Source organism: Acinonyx jubatus, chromosome E2 (genome assembly GCF_027475565.1).
Source record: "Acinonyx jubatus isolate Ajub_Pintada_27869175 chromosome E2, VMU_Ajub_asm_v1.0, whole genome shotgun sequence".
NCBI classification, from domain to species: domain Eukaryota; kingdom Metazoa; phylum Chordata; class Mammalia; order Carnivora; family Felidae; genus Acinonyx; species Acinonyx jubatus.
The window spans coordinates 56,289,718-56,302,425 of record NC_069396.1 but is presented as its reverse complement, the minus strand read 5'-3'; the positions used below and the strand labels follow the sequence as shown (position 1 = coordinate 56,302,425).

The 12,708-nt window shown below is 40.6% G+C and overlaps 1 protein-coding gene across 3 annotated transcripts in view; it reads left to right on the top strand.

The window, feature by feature from the left end:
* Window positions 1-12,708, top strand: part of LOC106980912 (KRAB domain-containing protein 5-like) — a 223,954-nt gene that overhangs the window by 76,742 nt on the left and 134,504 nt on the right. The gene's annotated exons all lie outside the window — the stretch shown is intronic.

Genomic DNA, 12,708 nt, shown 5'->3' with positions numbered 1-12,708 from the left:
GAGCCCGATGCGGGGCTCAAACTCAAACTGCAAGATCATGACCCAAGCCGAAGTCGGTTGCTCAACCAACTGAGCCACCCAGGTGCCCCCAGTGGGACACAGTATTAATTCAGACATTTAGCACTGGGATGTGGAATGAGAATATAAGTAAAACGTGACCATGACACCATCTTTAGAGAGATAAGACCTATGAAATGAAAATGTGAGGTACCCTTTCAATGTGGCAAGGGAACTGGAGGTGGCTCCCTTTTGTCACCAAAGTCATAGTCAGCTCTTGGTGGTGTCATCTAATGAGTAAATGTCACAGAGATGAGGATTTTGGAAATGGGGTGAGTTTCTGAGGATTAAGAAATTCATCTTTTATCTTCATGATTCAGTCGAATTGTGTGTTACTGAAGAACAGATTTTGGATGGCAATTACTGTGATTGCTCAGACATAGATCAGTGACAGTGGATGGAGGAGGGGGTAATGAATGGTGCACAGGTGTGGGCCTAGCTATAAAATGTCACATATAAGAGTAAATTTTGGAGATGAAGCCTTCCGGACACTAATAGGATCAGCAAGTCATGTGCTGTGGTTGGTCTCATCAAAGCACTAATATCCCAGGTATATAAGCCCATTTATGGTTAGATCCACTCTACGTGGGTGACGTTTTAGGGAAGCTGATGCATTGCTGTGAGGGACCTTCCTGTCTTCCGTCAGCCCATGATGAGTATAGTTCTGTGTTCTGATTCTTTCCAAGGCACAGAATTGTTGAAGTTGGAGAATTAGTGGCAGTGAGCATTTTTGATTCAAACAGTCCAGCACAAGTGTTCACTGACTAACGAACGAACAAGAAAGATACCGTCTATGTACACAGCGGAATATTACCCAGCCATAAAAAGCAATGAAATCTTGACATTTGCACTGACCTGGATGGAGGTAGAGTATTGTATAAACGAAAAAAATCAGAGAACTACCGTCTGATTTCAGTCGTGTGTGATAAAGAAACAAGCAAATGGGGAAAAAAGAAGCAAATCAAAAAATAGACTTAACTATATCGAAGAAACTGATGATTACCAGAATAGAGGTGGGTGGGTGGGGGCACGGGTTAAATAAGTGGTGGGAGTTACAGAGCGCACTTGTGTTGAGCACTGGGTGTTGTATGGAATTATACAATCACTTGTACACCTCAAACTAATATAGTGTATGTTAACTAACTGGAATTTAAATAAAACCTTTAAAAAATAGTTGTGTTTTTTGCAGATTTAAGCAAACATTTTCTCTTAACTGACTTGCAGGAGTTTAACAAAACCTACCTTGTAAACAAATTGAAACATTTATCTTTTCTCCCTACGGGTTGCCTCCAGAATTCAGAAACTCTCAGTGACTATTAGCAATAGTTGATTTGTTCTCATATAAATGCCTCATTTAATAACACTACTTGAAACTACAAGGCTTAGTTTGAAAATACAGCTGAATCCTTGCCTCGTGAAACTTCGACTAATTAAACTGACCTATTGTCAGGACTACAGTACCAGATCGAGGGTGTGAAAAATCTACCAGGTCAAGTTTTAATATGTGAACTACCATAGAAGTTGCAGATGGGGGAACTGAAGTGGTTTAGGACAACCTGCTCCGCCTGCCCCCACCCCTCCTCTCAGCCACAATATGCGACTTTGTCCCATTGATAATTTGAGGTGAAGGTACTTTGAACTTGTGGGCTCAAGAGAACTTTCCCCCTCCCTTAACCACACAGAAGAGTCTAAGTTGTATGGCTTTTCCCACAGTAAGAGTTACTAACCAAGATAAAGTTATCTGAGTGACACATCTGTGAGGTAGGACAAGCCTCTAGTTACCAAATATATACTCTTCTCACCCTGTGAAGTGCATTCCTTTCCTAGGAAGCTCCAGGCGCCTACCCTCTTTTCCTTAGTTCTGGATGACATAAGTGCCTCATCTTGCCTGACAGTCTTCGGAATTTCCACCTCTATGTGGCTTCCCTGTATATACACCTATTAAATTTGATGGTCTGTTAACCTGTCTCATGTCAATTTGATTCTTAGTCCAGCTAGAAGGATCTTTGAGGCAACAAGAATCCTTGTTCTCCAACAGGATTTGACTTAAATGCCTCATTTCTTGGCATTCCATTTCAAGTAGAAAAACATGGTGGAGCAGTAGGAAGTACTTCTAGAGGAGTTGGTTTTTTGAGCTCAGTTTTTGCCACGATTTCAGAGGGTTCCTTATTTACTGCATTGATACTATCTTGTGTTTTTTTTTTTTTTTAAACTTACAAGAAGCAGTCAAAATATGTGTCCCACTCGATTTGTTTAGTTGAATAGATGGCTCTCTGGAGGTGGTTGCATAAGTACACACGTTAAGTATTTCAAGGGTCCTCATTCAGGCCACTTGAGCATTCAAATCATCCTTAGTACAACTCTATTTAGATATTGCAAACATGTTCTCCATGTGTGTTAAACACGAGTTCCCACCAGATTGTTGGAAGGTCTCCAACAACTGTCTCCATCCTTTCCCCCATTTTAGTGATTTATTTTGATTCCTAGTGGGTTTAGGTGCTCAACACTACCTAAGGGGTTTTAGCTGTGAATGAATGTGCTAACTAGAGTGATGTTGCTCCTCCAAAAATTTGCTCCTGGAATTGGTTCATTATATTTTGTGTCTTGGTTTTCTCTGCATTTAGCCTGCCTAAATTCAAAGTGCTCAGCATGTTAAGTGGCTGATTCTTCTATGGTTCCCCTGAGAGAGTAACTAAATTATTTGTGACATGAATGGGAATCCCTGTGGGATGGCTGCAGGGTGCTGTTGACTCTGTCCCTGTCTAATGAGAAGAGCTAATGTCCTTTGTCTTGGGATTCATTCAGAATCTCATCTACAGAATGCATCAAGCATTTACATTGGCAAGACTGAAGAATTTTAAATTTCTTTTTTTTAATGTTTATTTTAGAGAGAGAGAGTCAGAGCACAAGGGGGAAGGGGCAGAGAGAGGAGACACAGAATCCAAAACAGGTTCCAGGCTCTGAGCCATCAGCACAGGGCCCAATGTGGGGCTTGAACTCATGGACTGTGAGATCATGACCTGAGCCAATTTTGGACGCTTAACCAACTGAGCCACCCAGGCACGCCAAGACTTTTAAATTTCTTTAAAAAGATTTTTTTTTAACATTTATTTATTATTGAGAGACAGAGAGACAGAGCAGGATCATGGGAGGGGCAGAGAGAGGGAGAGACAGAATCTGAAGCAGGCTCCAGGCTCTGAGCTGTCAGCACAGAGCCTGACGCGGGGCTCGAACTCACGGACCGTGAGATCATGACCTGAGCCGAAGTCAGTCGCCCAACCAACTGAGCCACCAGGCGCCCAAAGACTTTTAAATTTCTAAGAGGAAGAGTCATCTCTGCCACAGACCTGCAATCTGTTTTTTCCTGACTCTACAGTGTATGGCGGCCATGCAGTATTACAAAGGAAAATGATCATCTTTATTAGAGTCCTAACTGAACACCAGCGTATTGTGTAACATGCGGCTAATGGACTGCACATGGGGAGTTAGATCAGAAACAGTCCCCATTGCCAGTCAAGAAACAACACAAGCACAGACCCAGAACCACAAAGCCTCTTAGATTCTGAAACCAGAAGAGTACAAGTCCTCACCAAAATGAGTTTCTGATGAAACTCTAATAAAAAATGTCTGGTGTCATCACATACTGTTTATCAAAAGAGGTTTTTCCAGTCTGATGCCTTATTTCTCTCACTGGACAATGAAAGCATCATAGTCAAGTTATTTCACATCTTCCTTCATGGTCTCCTTAAAACTAAATTTTTGATGCATAGTCCGCTTAAATCTTTTTTTTTGTTTGTTTTGTTTTGTTTTGTGACGGTTTAATTATAAATTTTATCTTGTACTTGTAAAATAGAACAATTACTTCTGGCTTAAAGTTTTGCTTAGGTACGTATTTGTAGGTTGAGGCCAAACAGACACAATTTTGGGAAGGTGACCTTTCTGGTGTGTCTATTTCAGAACAAATGCAAAAGGGTTACAAATTAATATTTGAGTCCTAAAAAACCCCTTCCTTTATAAACGCATTATATTTGTTCCTCCTATAATGGGATATAGCAAACTAAAAATTTATATATATAGTATGTCAGCATTTCCTAGTAACTTCTCTTGAATCTATTTTTGTTTTTAGAATTATTTTTAGTTGAAAAAAATTTTTAATGTTTATTTTTGAGAGAGAGAGAGAGGGAGACACAATCTGAAGCGGACTCCAGGCTCTGAGCTGTCAGCACAGGGTACGATGCAGGGCTTGAATCCGCAAACCGCAAGATCATGACCTGAGCTGAAGTTGGACGCTTAACTGACTGAGCCACACAGGCACCCCATTATTTTTAGTTTTTTAAGTTTTCTAATATTTATTTTTAGAGGGGGGAGAAGGGGCTGAGAGAATCTGATGTAGGGCTCAATCTCACAGCACCCTGAGATCATGACCTGAGCCAAAATCGAGTCAGACACTTAACCAACTGAACCACCCAGGTGCCCTATTTTTAAGATTGAATGTTGTACAGCTGGGCAGTTATATTCCTCAGGCCAATACCATCTAGACTATATAAATGTATAAAATAAAATTTAAAATTCATTATTCTTCTATATTCAAGACTAAAGCACATAAATGCTAGTGTAGGGCTCAGAGGTGAAATATATTTCTCTTCAGTATTTGAGAAAATACGAAATCCTTTGAACAAAATCCAAGAAACATAATAATCCTAGCTGGTGACATTAAGGATAAAGGACCTCATTCACTCCTTCACGCAGTGATTTGTTGGTCCCAACTGATTTCCAAATTGGATCACTGTAGTGAGTTATCTATGCTGGAAACTCTGAAAGTCAGCTCTGGGATCCATATTTGTTTTGTGTTCTGCTCTATCAGCAAGAACGATAAATTTGATGGTATGATATTGGACGTGTCAGGAGCTTTAGTGACCGAGCAAAATGACGTCTCACTTTACTGTGACCTGTTTTCACTGTGTGTACTTTATGTATCTAATAATTATTTCACTACAAATTAAATTCTTGTTTCTTCATCTGTATTGTTATATATCTAATATTTTATTGCCGTGCAAATCAAATTGTGTATTACGAAAATCTCTCTGGATTTAAGCAGGTTTGAAATGTTATGTTACAAAAAAACATTTACAGTTAGCATTCAGCCTTCCATTGCACTTCATTGCCTTACTATTAGGATAAGTTAAATTCGAACACTTCTATTGTCCCCCAGCTCATCACAAATAATAGAAATGGTATGATTTTATGGCCTAAAGTGAAAGTGGAAAAAAAAGGAATAGAAAAATGATAGCAGATCTCTTTAAAAAAAAAAAAAAAAAAAAAACGCCATAGATCAACCAGATCTGCTCAGTGGTGAGTGTCTCAAAACTGTCCCCAGAACAAGTTTCTAGGAAGTTCCTGGATGGTGTGAGAAATAAGCCCCTCAACCCAATCAAAGGAGGGATGAGGAGACTCAGATCACAGTGAAGAAAGGCTTTACTCAACGTACTTGCAAGAGTGGTTTCTGCAGGATAGGCACACAGGGCACAGTCACAGCAGACAGTTTATCTCCTAGCATGCAAGTCCCTCCCCTGATTCTTCATTGGCTGAGCACTACAGGTAAGTCCCTCCCCTGGTTCCTCATTGGCTGAGCATTACAGAGGTTACAGCCTTACCCAAAGTTGCTTGTGCCCAGGTAGGGCAAAAAGTAGTCTGACTCAAAAAAGGGTGCATTCTCTGAGGTGACACAGGGACTTTCAGTCCCTCCTCCCTCTGTTCTTTGGCTCATGCTTATTGCAAAACCCACAAAAATAAGACCACTAAATGGAGAGGGGAAGAAGAACAAGGAAGTGAAGTGTCTGAGCATTTGGGACTCCAATGTGGGGGGAGGGGGGAGTCTGTACATATTTCCAATATGTTGTAAACCTATTATTAATTAGACTGCACAGCTTTTATTTGGTATTTCTGAAAATGATTCATCTCCCTTCTCACAATGGGACCTTGAGATGCCCCCACTGGCAGGGGCCAATGGATCATGGGCAGAACATCCACATGGGACTGGATTCCCTTTATGCTCACCAAAATAGTAACCAAAGCAAATGAGTTTGTCCACCATGTGCAGCAAGCCATAAAATCATACACTGGCCTTTTGCAGTGAACCAATTTAAGCTGTTTATTTGTGTGGACCCACCCAGGAGAAGGAGGAGCTAATGCTCAAAAGTCTTGAACTCCCCAGTGGCTTGCAAGTGAAGGCTTTTAAGGGGAAAATTGAGTTCAACAGTCCTCTGATGAGACAGAGCATGGGCTAGATTCAGGCCCCCTTAACATTGACCATGAAATCCAACATTGTTTGACTCCCTCCATTAGGGAAAAAAACAAAAACAAACAAACAAACAAAACTCTGCATCTCGAGTAGTTTATGTTGCAGGACTTCAGAGGGAGGATGCTTACTATGAACACTGGCAAAGACTGGTCCAAACCAGCGTGCGCCAAGATGGACTCTCCCTGACCTCTACACTTTTCTTTGTGCTGTGTCCCTTGTGACACTTTCCTTTGTGCTGCGTCCCTTCTTCTCAGGCACAAGATGCAATGAAACCTTGCCTGAAACTTCAATTTGGTTTGTGATCAATTTCTCTTGCTTAGAGAGCCCAAGGGCACAGTTTGGTTCATTGGCACTGAAAAGGTGGATGCCATCGATTGGAGACCCCTGAGGCCATGTTAGGAGATGTTACTTGATAACTTCTGCTGCCACTTTACCTGATATCATAGAGGTGTATTCCATCTCAAAAAACCGTGAATCAGAAAAGTGTCTTTTTTCTTTATGTTAAAGGTTTTATTGGATGCATCTGGTAGTTATATCTGCAAGGTAGTGCTGATTAATCCCTTGTAAACTAGTGGGGTTACATTCCTATTTCTTGAGTCGAGACTACATGTTCCTTGGCTGGTACATCTGTGCCTGGGGGCAGTATGACCTGTGCATTCTTTCATCTGAACTGACAAGATCAATGCCGGTGGCTTCATTGGACCAATTGTGTGTTGATACTCTCAGGGAGTGTGAATTTATTTCCGCTTTCAGGTCCTTCTACCTGGACAGAGAATCCAACTGAAATGAGAGATTAACAGGAGAAGATCAAATTAATGTAGTAATAGTAAATGTTCAAAAAGGATTGTAGCTTCCATTTTTCATATTCTAGTAGAACCCATAATTGCCATAAAAATCATTCCATTCAAGGGGCTCCTGGGTGGCTTATTCAGTTGAGCTTCCAACTTTGACTCAGGTCATGATCTCACGGTTCGTGAGTTCGAGCCCCATGTCTGACTCTGTGCTAACAGTGTTGAACCTGCTTGGGATTCTGTTTCCTTCTCCTTCTCCTTCCTTGTCTCTTCCTCTTAAGTAGGCACAATGCCCAACATGGGGCTTGAACCCACAACCCTGAGATTAAGAGTTGCATGCTCTTGGGGGCGCCTGGGCGGCTCAGTCAGTTAAGCGTCTGACTTCGGCTCAGGTCATGATCTCATGGCTTGTGAGTTTGAGCCCTGCATCAGGCTCTGTGCTGAGAGCTTGGAGCCTGGAGCCTGATTCAGATTCCCTCTCTCTCTCTCTCTCTCTCTCTCTCTCTCTCTCTCTCTGACTCTCCCCTGCTCACATTCTGTCTCTCTCTCTCAAAAGTAAATAAACATTAAAAAAAATTTTAAAAAAGGGATGCCTGCTTCAGATTCTGTGTCTCCCTGTCTCTCTGACATTCCCCTGCTTGTGTTCTCTTTCTCTCAAAAATAAATAAATGTTAAAAAAAAATCATTCCATTCAAACTCCTCAAATAACAATGTTTTGGGGAAATTATTTTCTAGAATTCTATAATAGCCTTTCTTCTCTAATGAGGACAATATTGGATTGAAAATTAAAGAATCTGTAACAAAACTCACATTCCCTTTTTTTTTTTTCAAAAACTTTTAATGTTTATTCATTTTTTTTGAGAGACAGAGAGACAGAGTGCAAGCAGGGTAGGGGCAGAGAGAGAGGGAGACACAGAATCCGAAGCAGGCTCCAGGCTCTGAGCTGCCAGCACAGAACCCAACGCGGGGCTTGAACTCATAGGCTGTGAGATCATTATCTGAGCCAAGTCAGATGCCCAACCTACTGAGCCACCCAGGTGCCCCTGTTACTTCTATTTAAATAAAAAAAAAAAAGTTTATTTATTCTGAGAGAGAAAGAGAGAGCAGGTAAGCATGAGCAGGGAACAGACAGAGAGAGAGAATCCCAAGCAGGATCCATACTGTCAGCATAGAGCCTGACACAGGACTCTATCCCAGGAACCATGAGATCATGACCTGAGCTGAAATCAAGAGTCAGATACTTAAATGACTGATCCACCGACGTGCCCTTGTTGTTGCTTGTAAAGGATGAATTACAGCCTTGGCATTCTGTGTAAAAGTGGGAGTGTCTCTAGTAACATTCTGTAGTGTCATTTAATGCTTGTAAAATTTTTATTAGAGCATTTTATGATTCAGTGAAAAGAATTTTCTGAGCAATTTATGGCATATAACATGCTACTGTTTCAAATGCTTGCTTGAGTGCCCACTCTGTTTAAAAATTATAGTTAGGGGCGCCTGGGTGGCTCAGTCGTTAAGCCTTCAACTGCAGCTCAGGTCATGATCTTGCAGTTTGTGAATTTGAGTCCCACGTTAGGCTCTGTGCTGACAGCTTAGAGCCTGGAGCCTGCTAAGGATTCTGTGTCTCCCTCTCTTTCTCTGCCCCTCCCCTGTTCACACTCTGTGTCTGTCTGTCTCTCTCTCTCTCTCAAAAACAAACATTAAGAAAAATCTTAAATTTATGGTATCTAGAAGGATCCTTTTATAAAATTATGGTATCTAGAAGGATCCTTTGTATGCTTTATTCAGAATTTTTTCAGTTAACATTTTACTTAATCTTGTTTTGCAATCCAATAACAAAGCTTTCTATTTTTTAAAGTTTATTTTGAGAGAGAGAGAGAGAGAGAGAGAGAGAGAGCATACGCATGCCCATGAGCAGACGAGGGGCACAGAGAGAGGGAGAGCATGAATTCCAAACACTGTCAGCATAATCCACACTGTCAGCATGGAGCCCCACACAGGGCTCAATCCCAGGAACTGCGAGATCATGACCTGAGCTGAAACCAAGGGTCAGATGCTGAACTGAGTCAATCACCCAGGCACCCCAGAGCTTCCTTTTTAATGATAGTTGCCACATCATTAATTAATTGTGCTTTTGTTTTTTATCTATGTTTTGTAATCTTGAATAACAATTTTCATTACAGTTGAGGACAGTGTAGGGTTTAATTCAAATAGCAATCAGCCATATGTCACTTGCCAATAAAATTATGTGTAAATTTATTTGTGTAAATATTACCCGTACATTGTTGTTTCATGACTTAACTTTGTTTGTTTGTTTTTTGGTTAGTTGTCGGTGGTTGTTTTATCCTGTTTTATCCCGGGTGAGTTGTCATAATAGAATTAATGTCATCATCTATTTGGGAATGAATTCATATTCTCTTTGGGAGAGAAACATCGTTTTGAATTGAACGTCATTTTGTTAAACTTTTATCTCTGTATCAATTTTAGGTGTCATAAATTATTATTAATTGTGGTCCAAAATATATGCCATGAAATTTACCATTTTAACAGTTTTTAACTGAAGTATTAAGTGTATTTACATTATTGCAAAACCCACCTCTTGAATTTTCTCATCTTGCAAAACTGAAACTCCATATCTGTTAAAGCAGCCACTTCCACATTTGTCTCTACTCTAAGCCGCTTGCTTGCCCTTCCTCCCTTCCTTCCTTCCTTCCCTCCTTCCTTCCTTCTCTCTCTCCCTACCTCCCCCCTTTTCCTTCCTTCCTCCCTTCCATCCTTCCTTCCTTCCCTCCTTCCTTCTCTTTCTCTCTCCCTCCCTCCCTTTCCTTCCTTCCCTCCTTCCTTCCTTCTTTCTCTCTCCCTCCCTCCCTTTCCTTCCTTCCCTCCTTCCTTCCTTCTTTCTCTCTCCCTCCCTCCCTTTCCTTCCTTCCTTCCTTCCTTCCTTCCTTCCTTCCTTCCTTCCTTCCTTCCTTCCTCCCTTCTTCATGAGGTTCAAGACATTAATTTAGCCACTTAAATGAAATCATACTGTATCTCTCTTTGTGACTCATAGATTTCACTTAATATAATATCATCACTTTTTAACCATGTTGTATAAAACGACAAGATGTGTTTCTTTTTTCAAAGCTGAATATGATGCTAGTGCATTTAAATGCTATATTTTCTTTATCCATTCATGAACATTTCTGTTGCTTGCATTTATTAGCTTTTCTGAATAATGCTGCTGCCCATCTGCTTGTGCAAATATCTCTTGCGGATCCTATTCTGAATTCTTTTGATTATATAGTCTCAAGTGGGATGGCTGGATCACGCGATAACATGATTTCAAAAGTTGTGAGGAAACTCCAGTCTGTTTTCCATAGTGGTCGCACCATTTGTATTTCCTCTAGCAGTCCATAGGGTTCCAATTTCTCCTCTTCCTTTCCAACACATGTAGCTTTTTTGTTCTTGTTTAATAGTGGGGGTGAACAAGTATGAAGTGACAACTCACTGTTTGATTTGTATTTCTCTAATGAATAATGATTTTGAGCATCTTTCCTGTGCTGGTCCATTTGTGTACCTTCCTTGGATTATGCCCATTCAATCCTTTGTCCAGTTTTTAATCATGCTAGTTGCTTTGTGTTTGTTGTTGCAAGAGTTCTCTATATATTCTAGATGTTAATTCATTATGCTCTGGAGGCTCTGCGAAAAATTTCCTTCCATTTCTCAGGTTGCCTTTTCACTGCACTGTTTCCTTAAAATTACTTTCTCTGGTTTCCATATGTGTGAATATATTGCATTTGATTTCCTTAGTCTCAAGGTATTTACTGGTTATTATTTTTTTTTAATTTCATTTTGACCCATTGATTGTTTCAGAGTGCATTGTTCAATTTCCAAGTATTTGTGGAATTTCCATTTTTCCACCTGCTATTCACTCTTAGTTTCTTTATGTGGTGGTCAAAGAAGACACTGGTATGATTTCATCATCTTAAATTTGTTAACTTGCTTTGGGGACACTTGGGTGGCTCAGTTGGTTAAGCATCTGACTCTCAATCTCAGCTCAGGTCTTGATATCAGGGTTGTGAGTTCAAGCCTCTACTTAAAAAAAAAAAAAATTCAAGAAGGCCTAAGCAAATTTGTTAACTTGTTTTGAAGGCAAACAGATTGTCTCTAATAGAGGATGTTCCGTGTGTGATTGAGAAGATTGTGTATTCTGTTCTTGCCTGGTGGAGTGATCTGTGTTACGTCCATTATATGTAATTGGTCTATAACATTGTTCAAGTACTCTCCTTCTTGGACTTGAATGTGGTCCTTCTATCCAGTTAAATCGAGGTATTACCCTCTGCTACTGTGCTGATGCTGTGTATTTCTTGCTTCACTTCTGTCTTTTGGGCTTCATATATATGAGATCTCTGGTGTTAGGTACACACATAATTGTTCTAGTACCTGGGTAATTTCATTCTTTTATCTACATATAATGTCGTTTTTTCTGTTCTGACACTCTATGAACTTAATGTATATTTGTCTGATATAAGTATGGCCACCCATGCCCTCTTTTGGTTTCCATTTGCCCGAATTGTCCTTTAAAAAATTTTTATTTTTACATTTATTCATTTTTAAGAGACAGAGACAGAGCACGAGTGGGAGAGGGGCAGAGAGAGAGGGAGACACAGAATCCGAAGCAGGCTCCAGGCTCTGAGCTGTCAGCACAGAGCCCGACGCAGGGCTCAAACTCATGAACCATGATTTCGTGACCTGAGCCAAAGTCGGAAGCTTAACCGACTGAGCCACCCAGGCGCCCCTGTTTATTTGTTTTTAATGGAAGGTGGTAAAGCATCCCTGTGGGTTCTGTCTGGAGCTTTCTGCTAGTCCTTAAAAAATCCTGAATTCTAGTTTTTTCCAGTATCTAGCAACAACTCCCCAAATTAACATCTTTAACTTTTTCCTTTTTGCCTTGGAATCATGAGAACTAAAACTTCTTTTTTTGAAGCTCTGCAAGCTGAAGCTGAGGAAAAATTACCACAACAGGTTACCTATGGGGAAGCTGCTCGCTGTATGAACCGCTCAGAAAGTTCATCACAACACCTGATACCATCATGAGAGACATTCTAAAATTTTTCAATGTTTATTCATTATTTTTGAGAGAGGGAGAGAGTGAGTGAGCAGGGGAGAGGCAGAGAGAGAGGGAGACACAGAATCTGAAGCAGGCTCCAGGCTCTGAGCTGTCAGCCCAGAGCCTGACACTGTGAGATCATGACCTCAGCCGAAGTCAGATGCTTAACCAACTGAGCCCCCCAGGCACCCCAGAAATATGCTTTTACCTCCTTTTACTTGCATCTTATGTGTGTCCTTAGATTTAATGTGACTCTTTTATAGCCAGGAGGATGTTGGATCTTGTGTTTTACTCACTCAGCCAATTTATGCCTTTTAATGCGGGGGTGGGGGAGTTTAATCTACATACAAAGTAATTCCTGAAAGAGAAGGACTATGGCTGCTATTTTCTCATAGATTTCTGTACTTCTTGTAGCTATTTTATCCCACCTTTCTTTTCTTCCTGTGTCCCGTTATGTTTCTTTGATGTTT